Source organism: Eupeodes corollae, chromosome 1, assembly GCF_945859685.1.
Source record: "Eupeodes corollae chromosome 1, idEupCoro1.1, whole genome shotgun sequence".
NCBI lineage: Eukaryota > Metazoa > Arthropoda > Insecta > Diptera > Syrphidae > Eupeodes > Eupeodes corollae.
Genome location: NC_079147.1, coordinates 249,356,658 through 249,383,566, shown reverse-complemented (window position 1 = coordinate 249,383,566; position 26,909 = coordinate 249,356,658). Strand labels below are relative to the sequence as shown.

The 26,909-nt window shown below is 32.2% G+C and overlaps 1 protein-coding gene across 3 annotated transcripts in view; it reads right to left on the bottom strand.

The window, feature by feature from the left end:
- Nucleotides 1-26,909, bottom strand: part of LOC129942836 (serine-rich adhesin for platelets) — a 236,411-nt gene that overhangs the window by 58,763 nt on the left and 150,739 nt on the right. The window contains exon 1 of one of the 3 annotated variants that reach the window (XM_056051927.1): nt 22,244-23,524. The exons of the other annotated variants lie outside the window; for them this stretch is intronic. The gene's annotated coding sequence lies outside the window, so the exon portion shown is untranslated. Of the gene's footprint in view, nt 1-22,243; nt 23,525-26,909 lie in introns of those variants that run through there. 3 annotated transcript variants of the gene reach the window in all.

Sequence of the window (26,909 nt, the reverse complement as noted above, 5' to 3'; positions counted from 1 at the left end):
CACACCCCGGATGCCAATATCTATGAGTGGCACTTGCATCCAAGAAACTAATCAACTGTCAGTACTTGGTATGTGTATCACAGACCACCTTTTATGGAACGATCATATATTTGATATTGCCAAAAATGCTGCCAGGTGCTTAGGATTTCTCCGACGGTGCAAGAAATTTGTCAACCCTTCTGATCTGGCTGTAATTTACAAAGCCTTCATCCGTCCAAAGCTTGAATATAATTCGCATATCTGGGCAGGTGCCCCCAAAACAAGTTTAAATCTCTTGGATAGAATACAAAAAAGGGCTTTAAAAATGGTAGGCGATAGAACTATAATTGAAACATTATAGTTCAATATTACATTCGCTAGAACACCGCCGCAATGTTTCATGCCTTCCGTTATTTTATAGATATTTTTACAAACAATGTTCTGTTGAACTAGCCAGTTGCATTCCACCCCTTAAACGATTCAGCCGTAATACTCGCACTTCCAGGAATGCTCATCAGTTTACCCTTGAGCTCAATTTCGGGCGTACTGTCAAGTATAGAGATTCTTTCTTAAATCGCACATCGAGAATGTGGAATGCTTTAGCCAACTCTGTTTTTCCCTCCCACTTTGATGTTCAGAACTTTAAGACCAATGTGCACTGGTATCTCCTTTGTAATCCTTCCCTATTTTCCTAATGCTCGCACTGTGTTTAAATATAAACATATAAAGGGTACTAATAACAACTTGAGTGCCTGCAAATTATAAAAAAAAAAAAAGTATGCAAGATTTACCCAATCAACCGATGCCCTTCTTTTTGAATTTTTAAAAAATATCACATTATTTTTCAAAATTCGAGATCTCAAAAACTTGTATTCAATTCATTTTCTAATAAATTTAACCCAACAGCATTAATCTTGGCTTGAGTATTGGCCTCTTATTCTTCAAAAACTGCTATTTTGTTGGCATTAAACAATGATCTAACAGAGCCCTATAAAAAATATTTAAGAGACTTCAAGTCGCACGAAAAAGTTCAATTCAGTGATTTAAAATATAAGTATGTAATGGTATTTCGTTAATAGCTAGAGGATTATCTTCGCTCCATATATTGTTAGTTTTCCCTATAGACGAAGAAATAAACACTAAAAAACGAAAATTAAGGAATTGTTCTTTGAACTTCGCGAACAGATTTAAATTTTTCAAATGGAAATTATTATTCATGATAAATTGTCTTAACATACTCAACACAATAAAAGTCAATAAGTTTGACATTTTGAACTGTCAACTTATATCTTACGACTGTCTCATGCAGCTTAAAAAAACAAAGCACCCAATAATTAAATAATTTTATCAATCATTTGTAAAATTGGATGTTTAGGATGGCGCTCATTAAGAACATTACTCGAAGTTATAAGCTATATAATATTCAATGCCATGAAATGTATTGAAATAGTTAAGCCAACATTTTGGTTACTTCATTGAACTTGTTGTTTTATTAGAAAAAATATGTTTGCCTGTTTAAAAAAAAACACCCTTTTTTGTTGGAGTTTAGTCAAATATCTTTTATTAAAACACATTGAATTATTATCAAATGCTTTCAAAACCATTTTTTCAAGTACATTCTTTCATAATCTCCCTAATATTTCTATAAATTCATAATTAAAAAGTAAGTATACGCCCGGAATCACCATTGAATTAACGTCGTTATTAGAGCGAAAAAATCGTTTGAATTTGTCCAAACTTAACGAACTAGTTTAGATCTTTAAATATGATAATTTCGTGTTGATGAAATTTTTGGTTAAACAATTCACTCATCCTGGTTTGACTGTCTCGAAAATGTCACCCAACTACGTTAACTTGTGTACCTACCTTAAGCTTGTGTCGTAAATTATTGTTTTTTTTTTTTGCGCGTGGGAAATGGGTTCTTAGTCTCGTTATTGTTGTTGTCACCTATCTTTTGTATCTGTATCGCTATTTGTACATGATTACACGTGATGTAGAGAGTTGGTTTTGCACTAAAATGCAATTAGATACACTTCAGCTTTCGTGCGTTGTTGTTGTTTGAATTTGTTCTTTTTTTCTTTTCAAATACAGAAGAGTGGGTTTTTGGTTGAAGTAGCTACAAACTATAGATAGATTTTATTCTTTGTCTCTATAGAGTTTCAGATACAAATGACCTTGATGTAAGTAAAGTATGAAAACCTACTGCAGAAGAGAACAACAACAATAATAATGCTTAACTACTTCAGATTGTTCGTTATAAACTTGTGTTTTTTTTTTAATAATCGTGTGCAATGTTTTTGATTACAAAATAACAAAAATGAGGTGTGTGACTATTTTGCAGAATGAATAAGCGAACACCACAAGAATTGAAATGAGTTCATAATTATTTATGTTATTGTTGTTATTCGCGATTGTTTAAAAATAATAGAAATAATAATTAATATTTATTATTATTATGTCTTAAGTTACGGATTTATATTTCTTATTTTTTCTTCTTGATTAATTGGCACGACGAAGTTTCGATATTATTTGCATTAGGTTTATAGGATTGAAAAAATCACGTTCGTGAAACGGATGCAGATTAGGTATAGGCAGTATAAGTCTACCCACTATTGCTAAGTTTGGTGAAAAATGTTTAGGCTTCACACTTATAAATTTAGCACAACTATATACTTATTCATAATGATATGGATTTGGGTTAATTATTTATGGTGGCAACGCGACGCGACGAAGCATTACAAAAATATGTATAAAAGTTCAATGGCCGTGTATATAATGGATTGGGAGTTAGAAAATAGAAGTGAAATTATTCAGGAAGTTTGATATGGAATATGGAGTCATTGATCTAAAATAAACTGATTTTGAAACCTTATTTTCGAACAAGTACCCTAATATAATTTAAAGCAAATACATATATTTCAATTTATGAGTCGTTTATGAGTAATTCTATGACATATTTTCAGATAATGAATTTTTAAAGTGTAGTTGTTCTCCGTTTGGTCTCATAGTTGTCCTTAAGAGGCCTTAGAGGTGAAAATTAAACAAATGTATTTAAAGAATTTAGTACTTGAAGAAAGTTTAGGAACTTATTGCAAATGTTTAGCAAGGTTATGTCTTAAAAGCAATTTAAAGTAAAAATATGGTGAAGGCGATACATTTTTTCTTATTTTACTCGAAAAGTATATTTTGCAACCACAAGTGGTTAAATAAATTCTGCCAATTTTTTGGTATTCTTGGGAAGCTTTTGGGTTAATCACTTCGAAAATGACATGGATTTTGGTTAAAAAAGGAATAAGTATTCAAATTTTTGTTTACGATTAGACAAACACATGAGATTTGCTAGGAATCTCGAAGAGAATTGTTTTGCAGCATACAAAATATAATTTTTTTTCAAATACTTTTAGTATTTGACGAGTTTTAAAATAATTTTTTGTTAGACATTTAGAAAATGCGAAAAATTATGTATGTATATATTATAAATGATTTTAAATTAAAAAAAAATATTTGTTAAGGCTCTACAATTACATTTTTAAAGAGTGTTTTGTTAAGAGAGATAGAATTTTACTAAACAAAAGAGAACAATTCCAATACACTCTCCAGCTACAAATCAATAAGGTCCAAACGTACTGCAATATCTGGGACCTTAAAATAAACTCAGAGAAAACAAAGATAATGATATTTGAGACACGGAGTTGTAGAAGGTTGAAAGACGAAAGGAAAGTATGTATATGAATTCAATTCAAATATCTTGGAGTGTTAATGTCTGCTGACGGTAGCTTCAATAAACATGTTCAGCATAAGCGTAAAGAAGCTCTTAACATAATGTGGCCAACTTCCTTCTGAAATAAAAAGATAAATTTAGGATCTAAATACCAAGTTTTCCAAGCAACTATTAAAACTTGCTTGTCTTACGGTATTCAAGTTTTTCGTCAAACCAAGAATTTGAGGTGATACAACGCCTTTTTTCGAAAGATTTTTTCGGTTGCCTAATTCGATTCTAACCTATGCAATTCATGTTGAGCCTGGAATTGCAACGATTTATGTTGAAGATTTGAAATTGCATGCAGGTTTTCTAACAAGAGTGATGAGTAAACCGAGTTCGAATCTTCACACATCTTTCACGAGGACAGGAGCATTGCCATTTATAGAATGGACTCAACTTGCCCGGTTGCATAATGTTTTTCTTGAACTGACTGAGTTTAACATAGATAATTGGCGAGATATATTTTGAATGTTATCTCAAAAGTTGATGAAAATATATATCTTCAACATCTAAATAGAGCATCATCATCGTCAACAAGGGAAATGGATAGAAATCTAAGCCATTCTTTAAATTCTAATGCGACAAATTATTTCATGAGTATTGTCGTCTCTAGAGAACAATTGTTTGGTGTAATGAACGGATCCGTTGCGTTTAAAAATCTCTTCATGTTCTGTGACCATGCCTTAAATTATCGAAAAAGCTTTTCAACCTTTTTAGACATGGCATTTAAAGTTTAAAAATTACGCCATCAAATCAGTCCAGCTTCGTATAATTTTTTCGGGCATGGCCGGTCTCAAAAATGATTATGCATTTGAACATTTTTGGCAACGGATTCGGATATAAAGACAAATAGGCTCTACCAAAATAGTGATTTTTCAGTACAATGAAATCTCAAAAGTCTCATTAAGATGCTGCTCACTGCAAAATGACAATTCTGATTGTTTATATTCCTACTAGGCCATTTGTAAGTTTAGAGAAAAAAATCCTAGATTTATAAATGTTGTTAATTGTTCAAGTCATTAAGTGTTGATTTTCAAAAGTATACTACAAGCATAGTCGAAACACCCGAACAGGATGGCAGAGGGTAGACGGATCCATGTTAAACTTGGCAACATTTTTATTTTATCAATAAATAATAAATAAATATAATTTGTTACTACAGCTCATTGATATCCTGAGCTTAGTGAATTAAAACTCCTAATCACTCCTGTGTGTTTCAGGAACACACAGGTGGCCTATTCAGTTTTTATCCTGAAGGCGAACAGTAATTTGGGAAAGCACTTTTCGAGACACAAATTTCTCTCGAAGGATTTGTCCTCGTAATAAACAGTAACCGTACTTGTACTTGCTTTAAATTCCTATGGCTTACAATCAGGCTAAATGATGCAACAAAATGAGGTCCCAAAAGCCAAAAAGAAAATATAACAATTGACTTATTATATCGGGAATTGGAAATGTCAACATCTCTGGCTCAGAGACAATGTTTGGCAAAAGATAGCGCCATTCCAACACAAATAGTTGTAAATACTATTCAAAATAGAAATAACTATTCAAGTGTGATCAAAGCCTCTCTCAAATCTTCTATTTAAACATACTATTGAGAATCACTGGCAAACATTGTAAATTACAAAAAAATTACGGTTACAAACGAAAAGACTTGCCTGTCAAATGAAACTAAAGAAGTCTTGATTTTACGAAAAAAAGATATAGAATCCTTCCCAAACTTAATAAAATGTTGACTTTTTTGACAGTAAAAACGTTTTATAAACCCGTTTTTTTTATTATCACAATTTTGCAATCAAAACTAGTTCTTTAATTTTTACGATATTATAATATTTTAGTCAAGTAATTTAACATACAAAACTTTGATCGGGATTTGACGGGATTTTAAAAAGCATGATTGTAATTGATCGGGATTTTGAATAAGCGGGATTTAAAAACATCGGTATTTTAGAAGACGTGATTATAAAACTTTTTTTACGGGATTTTTTAAAAACGGGATTTTAAAAATCGGGATTCTGATACGCTCCCAATTTAAAGATTTTAAAACAGATTTTATCCATCACATAGTCAAGTTATTTTAATCAAAAATAAGAATCTCAAAAAATACAAGCAAAATCAAAGAAAACTTATAAACTTCTTATAGGAAGTTATTGTAATTTGTCAAATTGAAAAAGACGTTTCAAGGTTGCTAGAGTCGAAATAAAAGATTTTTAGAAAGATGTACGTCCGAACGTTCGCGGCGTTTTCTCGTCGTCCATAGCTCAAGAACCAAAAGACATATCGATTTCAAATAAATTTTGCTATACAGATAATAAGGCAGAAAGATGCAGAAAGGGCTCTCAAGAAAATTGCGTGGGTGGTTTTTTTTATCATAGCAGTTTGAAAAAAGGTGAACATTTTGGTTAACCCTAAATATCTTACGAACCAAAAACGCTAGATACTTGAATTAAATTTTATATAATAAATTGTAAAGTGATAGATATCAAAGAAATATATTTTTTGAAAAAAAACCCATTTAACGTTTTTTTTTATAAATCAAAATAAACTGAAAAACTATTTGTCACCTCCAAAATTTTACGACAAAAATATAATTTCATCTCCAAAAAATTTGTTCAACGAAGAATAATGCTTTTAACATCTGATAAAATTTTGAGAAAAATCGAATTGACAGTTTTTTTATAAAAAAAAATTAAAAAAAACATGACTCAAAGTTGGTAAAAATTGAATATCAATTTCAAATATCTTTTCAAAAACTTGAAATTTAGGTTTTAAACTTATTTTATCTTATACAAAATATTGTTTTCAATTTATTTCACAGAAAATATTGTTTTCGATATTTAGTAATTTTTATATAAAAATCCAACTGTCCGTTTTTTCATAAAAAATAAAATCTACAAAAAATAGTGCACAAATTTGGTAAAAATTGATACGAGTACATACAGACAAACTTTTAAGAACGACAAATCGACAGACGGGATGGGAAGTTATCAGTGTGGGTCGCATCCCAGCCTCTTTTTTCTGATTTGCATATTTCAAGAATAGATGAAGTTATTGACCTCAAAATTATTTCATTCTTGGCAAAATTTGTCTGTTTACAAAAGATAATATTCTGATAAAAATTAAATCTCAACTATTTTCAATAAGAAATAAAAACCTTCAAAAACTGCTGCTAAAATTAATACAAATTGGTTTTGGACCAAAAATATCGGAAACAAAAACAGACATTCAAACCAAACCTATTTTATTATTTAATATTGTTGACAACTTTTATAAAAAAACACGAAATTGTACAAAAGCAACAACAAACTAATGAGAAATGGTTTCTGACTCGAGTAGTATGAAAACAAAGAAAGATATTGTCTTACAATTTTCTAATTCACACAAAGAAATGATCTTAATGTTTTGTTACATTTAAAGAAAAATCGACGGATTATAACATCAAGATGTACAAAAAAGTGGTTTGTCCAAATATTCTCAAGAACCAAAAATCATATCGAGTTATCTTACAAATTAATGTGTCGTACAAAATGTTTAGAAATTCAAACAAAAAATTATAAATAAAAAAATATCGAAACAAATATTTAAACTGAAAAATCAAATTGACAGTTTTTTAATTGGTTGAATGTCTCGAAAATCTCAACAGAAAACAACTTTAACCTTAATTTTTGTTGTACCTATATATTTTGTAGATTCTTTAAATAAAAAAAATATAAATTCAAAAACATCATCATAATTAGATCTTAAGTTTAAAAACAAAATTATTTTCTTAAAATATACATTTTTATTTTGAAACTAAATTTTTAAAATTAAACATTTGACACAAAAGTCTTATTAAAGCCTTTTTAATATCATCTTAATGCTCTTAGCTCTTAGAAATATAATTAACTTCTTTTAAGGAGTGTCTTTTTTTGACATTCAAATTTGTTAACCACCGTTTTCTGATTTCGCAACAAATGTCGTTTAACCAGGATAACAAAATGGTACAACAGACCTTCCTTAACTCCACCTACTTAAATTAATTAATTGAATTTATTCGCCATACTGAATGATAACGATACATCACAAAAGCGCCCTCTATTTACAAATTGATATAAAAACATATATTTCCTCAGGCGAATCTTCCAACATACACAAGACATATTGAATTTCTTTCAAATTAAATTATGCTAATATAATCTCCCTTTCCCATATACAAACCCCTGTCCTTATACTTTTTTTCAAAAGCCCCTTAAACTCTGTATTCAAGCCATTTTTCAAGAACTCTCTCACACGTTTTTCTACACAAAAATTGCGTGTCAAATTTTAATTCACCTTCATACACAAACAATATTTCTTATAACGCAGTATATTAGCACTTAATACCTCTTATATGGTTTTGAATAGATTGGCAAACATTTCCCTCATAAAAAAGGTGAGATAAATTTCTCGTGATAATCCCTTAATATTTCAATACGCAATTTATATGACAAGAACGCACAATGACGAAAAACGACAAACGACGACGTCGAGGACGAAGAAAACGTAAACGACACAAAAAATTACGAGACTTTGAGCTTTCAAATTTTGTATTACTTTGGAACACGTTGTTTTCTTATCAAATCGACCTTCAGGTTATTAAGGTGTTTTTAGGAGCTGAGAAAGTACGTTACTGATAGCTGTAGAAGATGATAATGGCTTTTTTCAAAATCGAACAATAACAATTCCTTAAATAGGCATAAAAAATATTTTTAATATTATGTCTTATCGCGTTATCAGTGCAGCCCCAATCAAGCCGGCATGTATCACTTTCGACAACAAAAAGTCAATATTTTGATTGCCAATATTGATAGAAACGCACAAACAGCAAAGGTAGACAATTTGTATTTTTTTTTATTGTTGAAAAGTCAGGAAGTCTTGAAACGTGCTCTTTGGGTTTTCTGTGCTATCCGCTTTCTAAAAGAACTTCAACCAAGACATCACAAAACCTAAACAATAGAAAAGTTAAGGGCACCTAACTACGTTATACGCGGCGGCAATTGCAGTGCAATGTTTTTTTTCTTGTTTTTGAAAAACCTTTTCTATTGACAGACAACTTATATCGAGGACTTATGACGAAAAAACATCGGAATAATAAACAATGTCAAATTGAGGGCTTTTGAATATCCAAACATACATATATTTGAAAACGTAGAAGTTAGGTAGGTAAGGTAATGTAGATATACGAGCATTCGAGACGACGACATTCCGTGATATTGATTTGGTTATGAAAGAAACTTATTCAGGAAAATATATAATATTGATATTTGCACGCAACAATGACAAAAAGAAGGTGAAATCTTTTTATTTTTGTAGAGTTTGTATATTTATTATGGTAATAATATAAGGGTGTGTTGTTTTTGCGACTTGAATTTACCTTACTTGAAAAGGGTTGGTAAGAGGATTAAAACATTCATTTTCTTTTTTTAATTTTTAATATAAATAATGATGTCATGAGGTATTAATCGATGTGTTTTGAAAAATTGAAACTTATAATCAATGATTTGTTACTTAATGCATTATGCTTTTTCTGAATGAGTGATAAATGTTTAATCATATAACTATTGAAGTAGCAATTAAAGTAAAAATAAGTGTATGGGAACTTATTGAAATTGATTTGTTAAGGGTATCGAACATGAATTTCTGAAACAAATCTTAATGTTGAGGAAATAAAACCTGGTTTTTTGATGAGTTTTGTTTGTAATTTGTTCACAACGTATTGAGTTCGAACATGTACAACATGAACAAAAGTATTGATACAACAGTCTTTTGAAAAGTAACTTTTATTTTAATGAAAAATTAAAAGAATTTTTTTACAGAATTTGATGAAAAATAATAATTATGTTTTTAAAATACCTAAACAAAAATATAATGTTGACTAATTTTTTTAAAGATGAAAATAAACAAGTGTTTTTGTTGTTTCCTGACAAATTTGGAACAATTCATCAGCAAACACTTTTTTCACATAGAATTTGCTCGTAAAAGACCGTTTTCTGATTCTTCTACTATTTAGCACATCCCAAAGTTGTTCAAATGGATTCATGTCTGGAGACTTTGGCGGTGCCTTGAGAGTTTGTTAAGGAGTTTTATAGAGGATCCATTCATTGTCCACATGACCAATATTTTTGGCCATTATATTTGTGTTGCTTAAATTAAAATCTCTCAACAAGACAAAATTTTTTCAAACTTTTCTTGAGATTATTTATAAAAAGGGTAATTGCGGGAAATGTGGTGACGCCCTACTTTTTATAAAATTCTGTGTATTTTTTTAAATATAGAGACAAATATTTTTTTAAACAAACTCAACAATGAATTTACATTCTACCCTGTTTTTCTAAATCATTCCGAACAAGCTTTTTTGGTTTCCTTACCTTTTCTTAACATTTTAGTACCACAACTTCTGGATTTTTAAGAATCAAAAAATAATTACAATTTTGAAACTTGATTTCTTTATTAATTTATTTATCAAATGATTTATTTACTAAATGAACTTAGTATTTCAAGTTTTGCCGTAGCTTTAGTGACCAAAAAGAAAGTGAAGCCATAATCCATTTCCTCTGCAAATGTCCTGCTTTGACAAACACCAAAATGAAATGCTTTCGAAAAGCATTCTTTCAAGAACTTGATGAGCTATCTGAGACAAAGATTAGATACCTAATCTTTTTTCTCAATGCGACAAAATGGCTCTAATATAATCGCTATGAAGCTTCTCTATCAATCTATCCCTTTCAATCAAAGGAGTTTTTGGTATCAAAACGGCGCACTACAGCGCTAATTGGATCTCAGGCTAAGTTGCCTTGAGATCGCCATTTCTACTTACCTACCTAGTATTTCCAGAAATTCTTGTTTAACATCGCGTTAAAAGTATTTTACCGAAAATAGTATTTTATTCATCATTACTTTTGATTTCCACCAACGCCAATACAAGAGGCACCGTCTTTCAACAATCCACACAATATCTTGGATATGCAGATGACATCGACATTATGGGAAGAACCAAACAAGCAGTGACGGGTGCTTTCCCTTATGTCAAGTCTGAGGCGAAGAAAATGGGTCTTGACATTAACAAGGACAAAACGAAGTATTTATTGTCATCAAATAGAGTCGATTTACACCGTAGACTTGGTCAAAATGTGACAATTGACAGGTACAACTTAGAGGTGGTAAACGAATTTGTTTATCTAGGCACTGCTGTTACTTCTGCAAATGACATCTGCGCCAGCGCAGAGATCAAACTCAGAATTACCCTTGCTAATCGCTGTTTCTTTGGCCTAAGTAAGCAGTTGAGGAATAAGGCCCTATCGCAAAGTATCAAAGAGACACTGTACAATACTTTAATCATCCCAGTCTTGCTGTATGGTGCAGAAGCATGGACCCTCTCCCAGGAGGATAGAGGATCTCTTGGCATCTTCGAGAGGAAGCTTCTGCGTACGATCTATGGACCGGTTTGTGTCCACAGGCAAAGTAAGTGATTATTTAATCAGGAGTTATACGAGCTGTACAGCGACTTGCCACTGGTCAAAAAACTGCGTGTACAACGCTTAAGATGGCTAGGGCATGTCCAGCGAATGGACATCGAAGCTCCAGCCCGTAAGGTATTCAACGCCAAACCTGAGAGAACGAGAAGCAGAGGCAGGACTCATCTCCGATGGAGTGATCAAGTTGAAGCCGACGCATATCAGCTTGGTATTCGAAACTGGAGGCAGCAAGCTAGAGATCGAGTAAGCTGGAGAAAGGTATTACTTGAGGCCCAGGAGCACAATGTGCTGTAGCGCCAAGTAAAGTAAAGTACTTCTGATTTCAATTACATTTATGTATTTAAATTGCAAGTAATTAAGACTTCTAAACTAAATTTATTTAATAGTTAAATACATTTTGAAAAAACATAAGAAATTGTTTTGAATTTTAAGAAACTAAAATATTTGTAATTATTTGTTCCTATCTCTGGTGAAACTATTTTTTTTTTTTTTGGGAAAAACTGTAACTGACCATTAAAATATTTATAAAAAATGATATAATATTTTTGTTTAAATTTTCTTAATTTACGCTTTTCGCTTTGTGAAGCTTGTATTCCGGAACTTTTATTTATAAAACTTGATATTATTGCATTTCAAAAATTAACAAAACAAAAACTCTGGCAATCAAGTTATGTTTGTAAACAAATTCTTAAATGCTTAACCTTGAATGATACCAACAACTTTTTGTAGTTTATTTGTTTTTATTAATATTCTGACAAAAAATCATATTCAATAAATTCAATTCAAATTTAAATTGCAGTGGATTATATTCTTAAGAACAGGATCTTATGTCGACTTGTTGGTCATCGGATTGAAATAAATAATAATGGAAAAATACCACACCTAAAATCAACTAGCCATATACATAGATACATTTAAATATTGAATAAGAATTTAATTCTAGAACAATTTATACAAAACAATAAAAGAATTTGAAAATAAAAAAAAAACAAAGAAATTTTAATAACTCTTCGTTTTTATGATCATAAATTAAATAAATTGCATTTAAAAATCAAACTTTAGAAAAAAACGATAAATTCAAATAAGTACTAAATTTAAATTGGTTAATTTATTCTATTCATTATTAAATTTAGGGGCTTGTTATGTACCACAAGTATGCACAAGTTAGTTTACATATTTGTTAAATTTTAAGATATTTCAAGTGCAAATTTGGATGCAAATATAAAATTTAAGTAAATTATTCAACACTTCGAATGCAAAATAAGCTTAAAATTCACAGTGTTCCGTTAAATTAGCAATGATTAGGCACACGAAATTTAAAAAAAAAACACGTGAATCAGACGATTTGGTTAAAATAATGACTTTTGATCAGAATAATTTTGTTTATACAAGATTTCACTTTGAAAAACAACAATTCTGTAAATCGAAATGATATGATGAAGAAAGAAAAAAATTAGAACAAACTTTGTGCCTGATAAAGCCTTAAATAATAATAAAACATAAAAAAAATAAATGAATAAAGTCGAAACTATTTATTTTTCAAAAACTTGCACAAGTTCAAATGGCATTTTACTTGGGATAGTGTACATTCAAATTTTACTTCTTGTGTTCAACTTTATTGTATTCCCTTTAACTATTCAAGAACATGCTAATCATATTGATAGTTTCAAAAGGGACCAAAATTCTTGATGGAAGCTCTTAAGGTGATCGCAATGGTGAACCCACTTTTATTCGCGGAACAGCTGGTTCAATAATCGATTACGGTTTTCTGTCTGGAGATTTGTTCCTCTTTTTTTTGATGATTTTAGAGTAGGAGTAAGGACTTTTTCGGATTACATGCCACTAAAGTTATCCTTTAGAATGAAAACATCTCGTATGGAGACAACTGAACGTGCTCTTACCCTTCTTGTAAAGCTTCAATGGAAAGACAGCTACAGAGAGCTATTCCAAAGAAACCTAAAACTTTTAATGTTCTAGCTAATCTATGCATGCACAAGAAAGCAGCACCCCAAAAAACATCGGAAAAAAGAAGTTTTTGGCAAATAAGCAAAAGTGTTTTAACAGTGATTGCATGAGAGCTAGAAACGTGCCTTTTGCGTACTTGAAATTATTCAGAACGACCAATAACATCATTTTAAGAATTCTGTATGCGACAGCGAACAAAAAATTCAAAAATCTTTGTAAAGCAAAAAAGGGAAATTTTGATGAAAAAACATCGAAAGCAATTAGTCTTGTGAGGGGAAAATAAGATTCCCACGGCTACAGCACTGAACATAGATCAATTTAAAATTTTTGGATGCTCCTATATCAAAAAAAGAGGTAAAAATAGTTATTGAAAAAGTAAAAAAAGATAAAGCACCAGGAAAAGATAGAATACGGTATGAATATTTTGAAAATATTAAACCAGATTTCTTACGGCTTCTTACTTTAGAGTACCAGAGACTTTTTGGCACCGGTGACGTCCGTTCCCGAGAGTTTTCGAAAGGCAATTATTTGTCAGCTACATAAAAAAGGTAATTTTGAAGATTCATTTAATTATAGAGGTATCTCATTTTTAAAAACCGCAGTAAAGATCCTAAGCTCCAATTCAACGAATTCTAAGCTGGCTTTATGAAAAACTCTTCGACAAGTGACCAAATTCGTTCATTAATAAATATTGCTGATATTTATAAAAGTAAAGGAAAAAACTTTAACCTTTTGGGATGGAAATTTCTTTTTCAGATGAGTTTGCTACGCAAATGGGCGTTAAGCAAGGCTGCGTTTTAAGTAATCTTCTCTTTATCTTATACATAAATGATATAACTGATTCGGTGAAAGGTGGTATTGATATAAGAGGAAAGAATATTCCAGGACTGATGTTCGCGGACGATATAGTTTTTCGAGCTGAAACTATAGACAGATGCAGCTAATGATAAATAGGCTTCAACTTAATTGTAAAACATGGAATCTGGAAGTAAATCTTTCTAAAACAAAAATAATGATATACAGAAACGGTGGTGGGAGATATTTCAGGAGGGAGAAGTGGACATTTGACGAGGAACCGATAGAAATAGTAAAGGAATACAAGTAACTTGAATCTAGAAAAACATTTGCAATCAAAATTATCGGAAGTAAAGCGTGTTATGTTTTCTGTGTCGAGAAGTTGCATTCTAAGAAACAGCGTTTCGCACATAGTTAAACACAAAGTATTTCGAGCTGAAAAAATAAGTTCCAAAATAGTCTTCGTGCTAATGGAAAATCGTAAACCATTTTCATACAAATTTTTAGAAGCTTTCTTTCTAAAATTTTGTATTTCTTATAATACTTTTTATACTTATTAAAAAAGCCAAAATGTTTGTTTGTGTGTTTGAACAAGTGAATCTCAGCAACTACAAGTCCGATTTGGAAAATGTTGTTAGTGTTATTTGGCCCATTTATTTACTAAATGAATTCAGTTTTAAAAAAAAAATATTCCCAAAAAGATTCCGAGTTAATCGAAAGCCGTAAACCATTTTGATAAACATTTTTAGAAGCTTTCTTTCTAATTTTTTTTATTTCATATAATACTAATAAAAATTGGTAGTACCCGTGGCATTATGGTTAGTGCAATGGACTGTCATGCGAAAGGTCCTGGGTTGGATCCCTGCCTATAGCACCTAAAGTTTTTTTTCACGGGTACTGCCTCTTGCGAGGAATTGACAAATTCTCCAAGAGTAATTCTTGTCATGAAAATTGCTTTCTTATATTTGCCGTTCAGATTCGGCTTAAAACTGTAGGTCCCTTTCTTTCCTGACAACAGTACTCGCACACAGGAATGGTTGAGAGTTGTAAGTCACTAGGCCCTAGTTCGCAAACGGACTGTTGCACCACCTAAGTTATTTATTTATTAATACTAATTATATTTATTATAAAGTTTTAATGTTTGTTTGTGTGTTTGACCGCGCTAATCTCAGGAAATACTAGTCCGATTTGAAAAATGTTGCCAGTGTTATTTAGTCCCATTTTTGAAGAAGACAACACACTAATACTAATAAGATCAGACAGTGTGACTTGATCCAATTACCATCAAATTTGCAATTGCATTTTTTTAAGAATATTACCTTATGTTAACAACAATATTTTGTTAACAACGTTATTTTAAAGGCGTCCTCATTTCAAAATTCTTATTTGACAGGTTTCAAGTTTTTTTTAGCTAACCTTGGATCTTACAAGTGTTTATCAGTTTTTTGTTTTTTGTTTCAAACAAATCGGTTTTGCATTTTTCAAGTTTGTTTTATTCTTTTTTTTGTTGTTTTTAAACAAATCGCTGATAAATATACATATGCTTTAAGAAAAACTCAAGACCATCTACAAGTTGTGATTCATAGACGATGAGCTCAAGAACAAACAAACAAACAAACAAACAAGTGTCGATACGATATGTGGCGTACTATTGATTATGTCATCCGAAAAATCTAATATTAAAACTTAAGATACTTGTTTTTAATGATTCATCTAACATCAGACAAACCGGAATCTTTTTATCTTTATTGTTCGTCTAATGAATTTAATTAATTTGTACATATAAATAAATATACATAAAACAACAACAAGATTCGAAACCTTAAAGATTCATCATTTGCTTAAAGAACATTTTTCACACATAGATACAAGTATAAAATTATAGATACTGTGTCAATTTTTGTTCATTCGTTCGTCTTCAAATTCAAAAACATTCGAGTATACGAAATGTGTGGGTCTATGCGTCTGCCGTTGCGGTTTCGAAATTTTGTCTATAAATGGATTGTTTACATCATTTCAAGTCACATTTACTATCAATTTATGAAATACAAAACAAAAATATGTTAAATGAGATTCTCAATGATCATTGAACGTTATGGTGTGTCATTTAAGTTAAAAAAAAACCAACAAGTTGAAAAGTTAAATGCGTTCTTGAAGTTTTGTTGGCTGATCCCAGAATAAGCAACAAGAAATATATTTTTAAAAACAAAAAAAATATTAAATGGCACACGAGTAGGAGTTTTATAATAAATTTATGGTTAGGTTACATTGTTTGTTTGTGCAATAAAAAAGACACTCATTATTTTAACCCATAGAGACACCAAAGAATCTATTTCTAGATACTTTGTATCTATATACAAGTATGTAATAGCTTTAAATCGATATGCTTGAGTTTAAAGAGCTTTGTAGGCGAACTAAATTATTTAGAATTTAAAAATGTATAAGTGTAAGCACGACAAAGTTAAACGAACATTGAAGTAGGTAAGATACTTGAAGTTTCGAGACTTGATCGATTGTAGGAATTTGTTAGATATAAGAATATGAACTATGTTCAGACACTAGCCTTACCTACAGCTGCAAAAGTTTTGTTTTCTTAAAATGGTATAATGGTAAAGACGTGGGAATTATAACCTTCGAGATTATAAATTTTCTTATACTGAACTATACATCAATGGGTATTTTCGTCAGAAGCAACAATAGGCATTTTTTTAAAGACTTAAATGAAGAAAAGAGTTTACAGTTTTGAAACAGACAGTAGGTCTTTGGAATACGAAATGAAAGGATTCTTGGGAATTTTTTTGTCAGATTTACTACAGAATAAATCGAAATCAAAAAAACGGTATTTTATTATTAATATCAGCGATATCTTAAATAATTTGTTTGAATACATAAATTTCGAAATGGCCACTGTGCAGTGTTTTTTTAATTACATCGTCTTATTTTTAGGTTCCAGGTCCAAACTAACAGGTCCTTTAATTTTTAACTGCTATAGAAGTAACAGTTTCAAAAGTATAGGGCTGTCATCTGTCAAACTAAGTTGTTAAACCAATTTTTTTGTTTCAGTTTAAAATCTGATATTTACAAAAATGGATCGCTTAAAAATATTACACAAATGGTGATTCTACCACAGCAACATATTGTGCTTTCAGAAGAGATTATGGTTTATATAATCGTCTTACTACGCAAGCCACTGGTAAAATTTGGAAGATATTTGGAAACACTGAATTGGTTAAAGAAATGGTAAGACCTGTGCATCATCGTTTCGCTCGTACAACTGGAAATGTAAGTAACCACTAGACCCGAGTGTGGATTCCTCGTCATTCTCAGAAATTAGGACTGTCTTAAGGCACATTGTGGCGCATTTTGCATTTGGATTTACAACTTCATTTATGACCATTCACAACGTCATCGATATGTCGAATGGATGCTTGAACAAAAGGCGGTTGTCAGCGATTTTTCGAACAAAATGTTCTTCAGCGACGATGCACATTTATCACTCGATGGATATGTTAATTAACAAAATTAACGTATTAGACGTTCTGAGAATTCTCAAGTAATTGAAGAGAGGCCATTACATCCACAAAAAGTTATGATTGGAATGTTCTTGGGTCCGGACCTTATTTCTTCGAAACTAACGATGGAACTACTGTCATTGTCAATTCGGTTCGTTATGGTCATATGATCACCGACTTTTTTTTGCCTGTTATTGAAGGTTATGACATGGAGAATTTGATGTTTCGACAAGACGATGCCACATGCCAAATGCCACACAACTTAAGCAAATGTGGCTTTATTGCAAGCGACATTTCCTGGCCTAGTAATTTCTCGTCGGTGGGATATTAAGCTGGCCACCAAGATCTTGCAATTTGACATCGCTGGACTTTTTTGTGGGGCTACGCTAAAAAACTGTGTTTATGCAAATAAAATTTTAACTCTTGAGCACTTAAATGTCAGTTGTTGCCAAAAAGTTGTCGAAAATTAACTCAAAAGATTGGATGCTTGTACCAATTTCCATGCTTTAAAATAAAAAAGAAATACCATGAAAAAAACATATTTTATATGTCTTTTATGTACGTTTGATTTTGAAACCGCAAAATGGATAACCCTGTACTTAGGATTTTTGTGATATATTTATTTTTGGCCCAAAAACAAAATTCTCAAATACAAAGTAAAAAGCTTGTCACTGAAATTGTGAGGTTATTGTTATTAACATATGAAACATCGGTTTTTATAAAAAGAACTTGACAACTTTGGATTTAATTTGTGAACTCATCCTTTTGCTAATAATAGTACTGTCACTGGCAATTTGCATCTAGCCATTGAGACATCGTGTTTCTACAGCAAATGATCTAAAGCAGTCAATGACATGGCGTTCTAAATAATTAGACTTCTTTCTTACCAAGGTACAGGGTTTTTCAACAAGGATGCTACAAAAGTATAGAGACAGGGACAGCAAACGACGCCATATTTCTTCCTGTTCTTTAAACATTTCTCTTCAGTAAGGTTTGCCATGATGGAAAGATATACGAGCCAATAACGAGTCGAAATTATTGAAATGTACTACCGAAATTAGGAGTCAGTGGTCTCAACGTTAAGAGCGCTACATCAAATTTATGGTCGTCCCAATTGTCCTAGCAGTTTAACAATTGAGCATCTAGTGAAAAAAATTTGAATCCACAGGCACAGTACAAAATGTTTCGTGACAGTGAGACAAAGAAGTGTCTGAAAGTTGCAAAAAGCCCAAATGTGTCGCTCACACATCGTTCTCAAGCTTTGGGCATCTCTGTGCAGTGCATCGTTGTGGCGAATTTTGCGAAAAGATCTTGGCCTACATCCGTACAAGATCAAATTGACGCAAGAACTGAAGCTGCTTGACCACCAGAACCGTATATTCGTTAATTGGGCTGAGCAACAACTTGAAAACGATTCGGATTTTCATCGAAAAATCATCCTCAGAAATCCACACGTACTCCACGAATCAGCATTGCATTCCGAAAAAATTGCGGTTTTGTCTGGTTTACGGACCAGCGCGGTGGCGTGGCGTCATTGGGCAGTACTTCTTCCATGCTGATCAATACCTGTATGTTGTCATGTGGTTCCAACAAGACGCCCGCGGCGGCACCAGCTACACAGCGAATGTCACAATCAATTTATTGGAAACCAAGTTTGGAGAACGTGTTATCTCAAGAAATGGTCCAGTAGCTTGGCCGCCTCGGTCGTGCAATTTAACACCGTTAGACTATTTAATGTGAGGCTACATCAAGTCTATGGTCTATGCCAACAAGCCAGCAACGATTCAATTGCAGTAGTATAGGTTTATGCTTGAAAACCATCGAAAAATGGGTTCTGCGTCTAGAGATTCTACAAGCGAGCCCGTGATGGCCATGCAAAAGAAATGGCCATGCGATTTCCATACATAATGGCATCGAACGTACTTTCACAGGAATGAAGTATTTAATTGATATCCAAAACCGTTTTTTTTTATTTAAAAAAAAATGCTGTAGCGCTCTTATTGAAAAACCCGTACTAGATGAGTTGAAGCCTATAATTTACTAAAGCGACGTACGATCTTCAATTGGAGCCTTTAAAAGATGATAAATCACAGATTCGTCAATAAAAAAAAACGATCTGGTGAGGTTTGCATGAGAAACGTTATTAGGCCCTATTTTTTGTAGACGATAACGATCTTCAAGTTACTGTAAATGGCCAGCCTTATCGCGCAATGATTACCGAATACTTTTGGACTGAATAGGAATACATGGACTTGGATGACATGTGGTTTCAACAGGATGGTGCCACATGCCACACAGCATACGTTACGATACGTACGATTTATTAAAGAGTAAATTCACTGACCGTATTTTGTTAAGAAATTGACCAATCGATTAGACACCTCGAGCGTGTAACATTCGTGCAAAACTCCTTGTTTTTTGATGCTGCATTACGTCATTGGTTTAAGCCAACAAGCAGACGACGGACGTACGTTATGGAAGAGCTTATAACAAGTGAACTATTCTTTTATCAAACAAAAGCAAATACTTTAAATGTTTCTTCAATATTATCTAGTACTTGTTTTTTCCATGTTTTCAAAATTCAACAAAAACAACTTTAAGGATTTTGATTAAACTTGTTTGTTTTTATCAGGTTTGCTAGTAGTGGCAAACATTTATTGGAATGTAAGTTTAACAAAAATATAACGTTTCCTTTTAGCTTTGATGTAAATAACAATGTACATCGTTTTTCATTGAGAACATTGTTTACAAGAAATCACTAAAATAAGAAAAAACTCACATAATTTTAAGTCATTGATAAGCAGCATACATTAAAGATGATTTAAAAATATTGGTGCGAAACCCTTCCAAGACCAAATTAAGTCAAACTTTTTAAAAAAATCGTTTCCGTAATAGTTGTAAATCAAAAGTTCCTCATATTCACAATATCTCGTTGCTCTGTTATTGAGTTAATTAAAAATCTTAAGCGGTCCCTAGACTATCAATATTATTGTGCAATTTTTGATATTGTACAATATTATTGAGAGTCTAGGGCTCATATTGAAGGGTTGTGCAATATATTGTACGAAATCAAAATCCTTTTGATATTTATTGTGCAACCAAATTTATTGTATAGTCTGTGGATGTGTTTGCGCAATATTTTGTCATTTGTTTTGAATTTTCGTAGTGAAAACATCTCCCTGAATTAAATGTCAAAATGGCAAACAATAATAATAAAAAAAAGGAAAGCAAATTCATAGTGGAATTAATCGATTAATCGAGTAAACACGTTTCGTTTTTTGTACCAGTCCTTCATCCATCTGCGTTTGTTTTTTTCTTTTTTTTTAATGAAATAGCAAGAGCAATTGTCACACAACAATAAACCGTATCATCGAGCATGATGTTGAAGCACTAATAAAGAACTCTCAAATGATTTATTGTGCGAAATATTGTTTAGTGTGGGGTACCAGTCAATAATGTTGTGCAATATATTGTTCAATAATATTGATAGTCTAGGAACCGCTTTAAGATGATTAAAATTTGTTTGTTTTTTAACAAAATCACTTAAATTCATTTTTTTTGTCCTAATGACTTGTAAGCATCGAGAGAGGTTTTATTTTGTTTTTAAGGGTATTTCAAGTTAACATCCGTAAACATCCATGATTAATCCTTAAAAATACTTGTTTTTTTTCAATGTCAAAATGAAGCCTCTAACTGAAAACGAAACTTAAGAAAACAATCACACATTTTTTGATCTGTAATTTCAACTCAAAATTCAAAATGTTACTACTGTAGATAATTTTGGAGAATTCAAGATAAAGTGAATTTTATTTTTTGTCACTTCTCAATACTTTTTGTAAAGTTCTGAGCATTGTCTATTTTTTCAAACTTTGTTTTGGTCAATCATCACTCAAAAATAATTCGATTTTAAAAAATGTTTGAATATATTATATATTTTTCGACATCAATGCTTTAAATATAAATTATGATCATAAATATTTAACGGATTGTTGTACTCCTATCTAGCAAGGTCACACATTATCAGTCTTCTAAAATTATATCATGGTAGCCTTATAAGGATATAATTTTAGAAGAAATGTCTTTGCAAAGCTGTCATGATATAATTTTAGAAAACTGTGCAAAATTAAAATAAATATTGACAAAATTAAATATCTTCTTCTTAAAAATAGAACAAATTTACTGACCTCGAACTTAAAAAGTTTAAAAATGGTGTTACTCAGTTGTTGAGTATTTATTTTTTTGTGTTTGCCGATAATTATTTTTCTTTGATATTTTTAATTAACATCTGAATTTGCTTATAAAACTATCATAAACTTTAATCAAGGTTATCGTCTGAGTTATTGACTTTTTTGTGAGACTTTTTCAAAATATATTTAAAGTATATTGAAGTAATTAACAATGTGAACTGCTTCCAATATTTATTTTATCAAAGATTGCAAATCTTTAGATTGAAAACTAGAAGCTTTTTATCAACAAAGAGGAACGAAGGTTTCTACCTTGAATTGAATGTATACATACTTGAATAATAAACACAAATAATTATTATTTTTGCACCCAACAGGTACAGATATCTACATTGAGATATTTTAAAAATATTTGTACCTTAAGTAATTTCGCTACGACCTTTAACCCTTTCCTTGAATAACAAAAAATCAATTAATCGTTGCGAGTGTATTTGCAACGATTAAATAAAAATAAAGACACAAAGTGCAGCTTAATTTAAATAACCTTACCATTTGTTATCGATTTATTCCTCAATCCGTTTGTTGAAAAACAAGAAAACAAACTTTTTTAAAAGCTAGTATATCCTCATTAATGTAATTTCTTTGAGATAATTAGGCATAGAAACCATAGAAAATCACTTTTAATTCCATTAAAATACTCAAGAAACAATTAAATTCATTACATCCCACTTCTGATCAAAAAAAAACACGAAAAAGCAAACAAACAAAACAAATATTTCTCACTTTCATCGATCAAACAATGCATTTTCTTATTTAAGCAAATTTTTTAATTTTTTGTTTTGTTTCGCTTGTATCACAACAAAATTTCATAATAGTACGTGTACACATAAAAAACAGAAAAACACTACAGAATTTGTATCTTTCAGATGCTTACAACCGGATCAAAATACAAAAGAAAAGATACTTTTTAACTTGGTTTGGTTTGGTTTAACACGCGACTTGAACTATCTTTGAAACAATGGCAAAAGGCAACGCAAAAAAGAGTAGTTATTTATTATATTAGACTAATGGTAAAAATCCACAACATCCGCGTCTGCATCTTCATTTATAATGTTGCATCTTCAAAAATGGTGACAGATACGAAAAAGAAGATACTCGTACACATCATTGGCTTAAGCCTCTTGCTTCGTTTTAGTTAGATAGATGATGTATCTTTTGTGTCATTCGAAGTATTGTGTTTTGTTACCGAACCGAATGAGCATAAAAGCCTTAAATGACAGTCACCGGAGAAGAAGAAGTGTTGGTTGTTGACTGAATAAACGGATGACGCGATTTATTTTGAGCCCAAGGCCTGGTTTGGAAATTACATAAGCTCAAAGGGCGGCGAACCAAACATAATTATATTCACCAGCGCGCTAATTCTCGTTTTGTGATTAATTTTGTTCGTTTCGTTTCGTATCTTTTTTTTGTTTTGTCGAAACAATTGAAATAAAAATATTCAGATACTTTGCTTTATCACGTTATCTGATGAATCTTGTTTCTATTTTTTATTTTTTTTTTTGGGACAAATGAGTGGTTTATTATTAATTTGATTTGATATTTATTGAGCACTTTACGACGCACGAGGAGAACGAAGCGACGGAACAATATAACACCGACAGAAATGACAACGCCCGTAACGTAATGACAGAACCTTTCTCTCACCTATTCACCAGGTGAAGTAATTCAACTGAATGAAAATCAAAAGCGAAATGCTATGGAACTCGCATTCATCGGATTGTTGGTAGGAATATCTTCTACCTATGAAACAACAACAAATACAACAACAATAACAAGATAGATACGACGCGCGACGACAACATGCGGCGGGTTTGAACGTCGTCGTCGCTTGTACCTCTGTATACTTAACGTAGTTATAGGACTTAGCTTGACTTGGAAGTTGGAACTTGGAACTGGAAGTTATAGTCGGCGTTGTTGTGTATTGTTGTTGATTTGTTATTATTTATTTATGAATTTCTTCCATGTGTGGTGCTATTGGCGCAGAGTTGAGCTGTTGTTCCTGTATTACATATAGCTATGCATCCACCATTGGTTTAGGTAATGTATCGATGATGATGATGATGACGATGATGATGGAAAAAAGGCATTAAGACATGACACGTAACTCAAAGGGGTTTCATTTAGAAGGTTCATATGCATAGGTATACAAGTTTGAGTATAGGCAAATTGTGTATGAAGAATACAGAAACTAAATCGAATAGAAGAACTTTTCTAGAGGCCCTTAAAAGAAGGAAGTGAAAACAGTGGCGATCAAAAGTTTTGCAACCATGTTTTTATATTTTAGCTTAGTTCGAGGAAATATCAATTCTTGCAATTTTTGAGATTTTCAAAAAAAGAATTGTATTTAGTAAAATTGTTTAAATTTAGTAGAAAAAACTAATTTAATTCTAAGTCTTGTCCATAAAGTGTTCAAATAATAGTCTAATGTTATTTTTGTATAAATCAAGAACAATAATTATGCATTATTTTTAGCTTAAATCTTTTACAACTAAAAACTGCTATTACTATCAAAATAATTCTATACCACAACTTCGAAGAGAATTACGAAAATTAAGAAAAGTTTTTAAAAGTCTTGAAAAAAGGATATTGGCCCAAAACTGATCTCATCTTGTAAAGTAGGTTTTTTAAGGTAATGGAATAAAATAAAAATTATTGTTTTAAATTAATCTAACAGCTTTTTTTGAAAAGAAATCTTCTGAAATTATAATTTAAATATGATTTCGGTCACAAGTAGTCAATGTTTTCGGGCTTATTTGTGTCCACTTCTCAGTTCACATAAATCTACGGAAAATGGTAAAATTCCTTATGTGTTTAAAATAAATTTAAATTTTATCAAAAATGTCTGTTTTATCTCCCCACTCTTATGGATTTTAGTCATGAATGAAATTCTCGCACTTAAAGAGTTCTGGTTTGAAGGCGGTAGCTTATGCTGATGATTTTGTTTCACAGGGTGTCGGCAGGATTTGTCACCGCGATTAGCAAATGGGACAAGAGCAGTGGACCAAAATTAAAATATCTTAGAGTCATTCTAGATCCCGAATTTAACTGGAAAGCCAGCATTGAAGACCGGGTTAAGAAGGTTTGCATTGCCTTTTAAAGGGAAAATGCTATAAAAATCTGCTGAATATTTTCTGAATTTTTTTTTATTGAAAGAACAATCCTTCAATTGTTCTTTTAAGCGTGAATTGTCTCTGCTTGTCGGCGTAACAATTATCTTTTACGGCACCCCACAAATAATAATCCAACGGTGTCAAATCGCAACTACGAGCTGGCCAAACGACATCAGCTCTGCGGCCGATAATCCGATCTTCAAAAACAGGGCGCAAAACATTGAGTGCTGTGTGGCACGTAGCGCTGTTCTGTTGTCTTGTCTGTGCGGTCGAAGATGTTGAAAGATTTAAAAGCAGGATTGAAGTTCGAAAGTTTTATGAACAGGTGAAACGAAATTCATAGGTACATTAATCTAGAACCGAAGGTTGCAAATATGAAAGTGGAAACATCATAGTGGAACCGCAGTCAAAGCTGAGGATATGCAAGGACCACTTTTGCAGACTGTATAACGGCGACGACGAACCGAATTCCGCTGTTAGGCTGGATGATTCATTCAACATAGACGACGAAAGTCAACAATCCCGTCCTCCCGACTTAGACAAATAAAAGATTGCCATATCTAAGCTAAAGTTTAACAACGCCGGTGAAGCGGATAGCTTGAATGCCGAGCTCTTTAAAGCAGTTGAAGATAAGTTAGTTAGGAGCATGCACCAACTAATCTGTAGGATATGGTCGGAAGAAAGCATGCCCGATGAATGGAATCTCAGTATTGTTTGCCCGATTCTGAAAAACACCAACTATAGAGGTATTAGTCTACTTAACATCGCCTATAAAATCTTCTCTGCCGTAATATCGTCAACAACCTAATATGTCCTTATCAGTGTGGTCTTAGACCAGGAAAGTCTACAGTTGATCAAATATTCACATTACGTCGGCCCTGCCAAACTCGTCCGTTCTGTGTAGGATGACCATGGAGAATTCACACTGCTCCATAAAGGTTGGAAACAACTTAACAGATCCTTTCGATGTCAAAAATGGATTTTGACAAGGTGATGCGCTGTCATGCGATTTTTTTAACATCATACTTGAAAGAATAGTGCAGAGCTCACACGTCAACATTATAGTCACTATATTTCAAAACTCTGTCCAATTACTAGCATATGCTGATGAAATTGTCATAATCGGAAGAACTCAGCGTTATGTCAATGGGGATTTTTTGGGTATTGAGGCAGAGGCGGCAAAAATGGGTTTAACAGTTAATGAGGGCAAAACAAAGTACATGCTGTCGTCAAGAAAGGACATACAACACCGACATCTTGGTCAAAAATGTCACGATCGACAGACGTAATTTTGAGGTAGCCAAGGACTTCGTCTACCTAGAAGCATGGACTATGACGAAAGATGTTAGATGGAACGTGACCTGCTGTGCGGGCTGTACAGCTACGTAGACTTAGCTCGAAGGGTAAAAGTCCAACGACTTAAATGGCTGGGTCACGTAGAAGGCATGGAAACAAATGGTCTGGCACGTAAAGTCTTCGAATCCACACCCACAGACAATGCCGTAGAGGAAGACCGTCGATCAGGTGGCGCGCACAAGTGGACAAGTGGAAAGTAACCCCACCCAACTTGGAGCGCGAAACTGGAGACATCTAGGGACCGAGCTAGATAGAGAAGTTTGGTTGGTGAGGCCCTAGTTTATACATGACTGTAGCGCCACCTTAAGTAAATAAGCTCAATTATGCCTCTGGACCAAAACCCGCACCAATAGTGACTCGTTTTGGGTGTATCGGCTTTTCAATGAATGCGTGCGGGTTTTCTGTGCTCCCAAATGCCACCACTTTGCTTGTTTTAATACAACCCAAGATCAAAATGAGCTTTATCTTTTATTACTGTAAAAAACTTTTGGGAAAAGTATGCCCTTCAATCGAAGATGGTTTTGTAGCCATACAGAGCTGTTGTACGTCATGTTTTGTCTTATGGATCGATTGTGTGGTGACCTACGTTTGACAAAAAATACAAAATCGAGAAACTACAGACGATTCAATAACAAATAACTAGTGTTGTCCGTACAGGGGCCCTTCGATCATGCTCAACAGATGCCTTA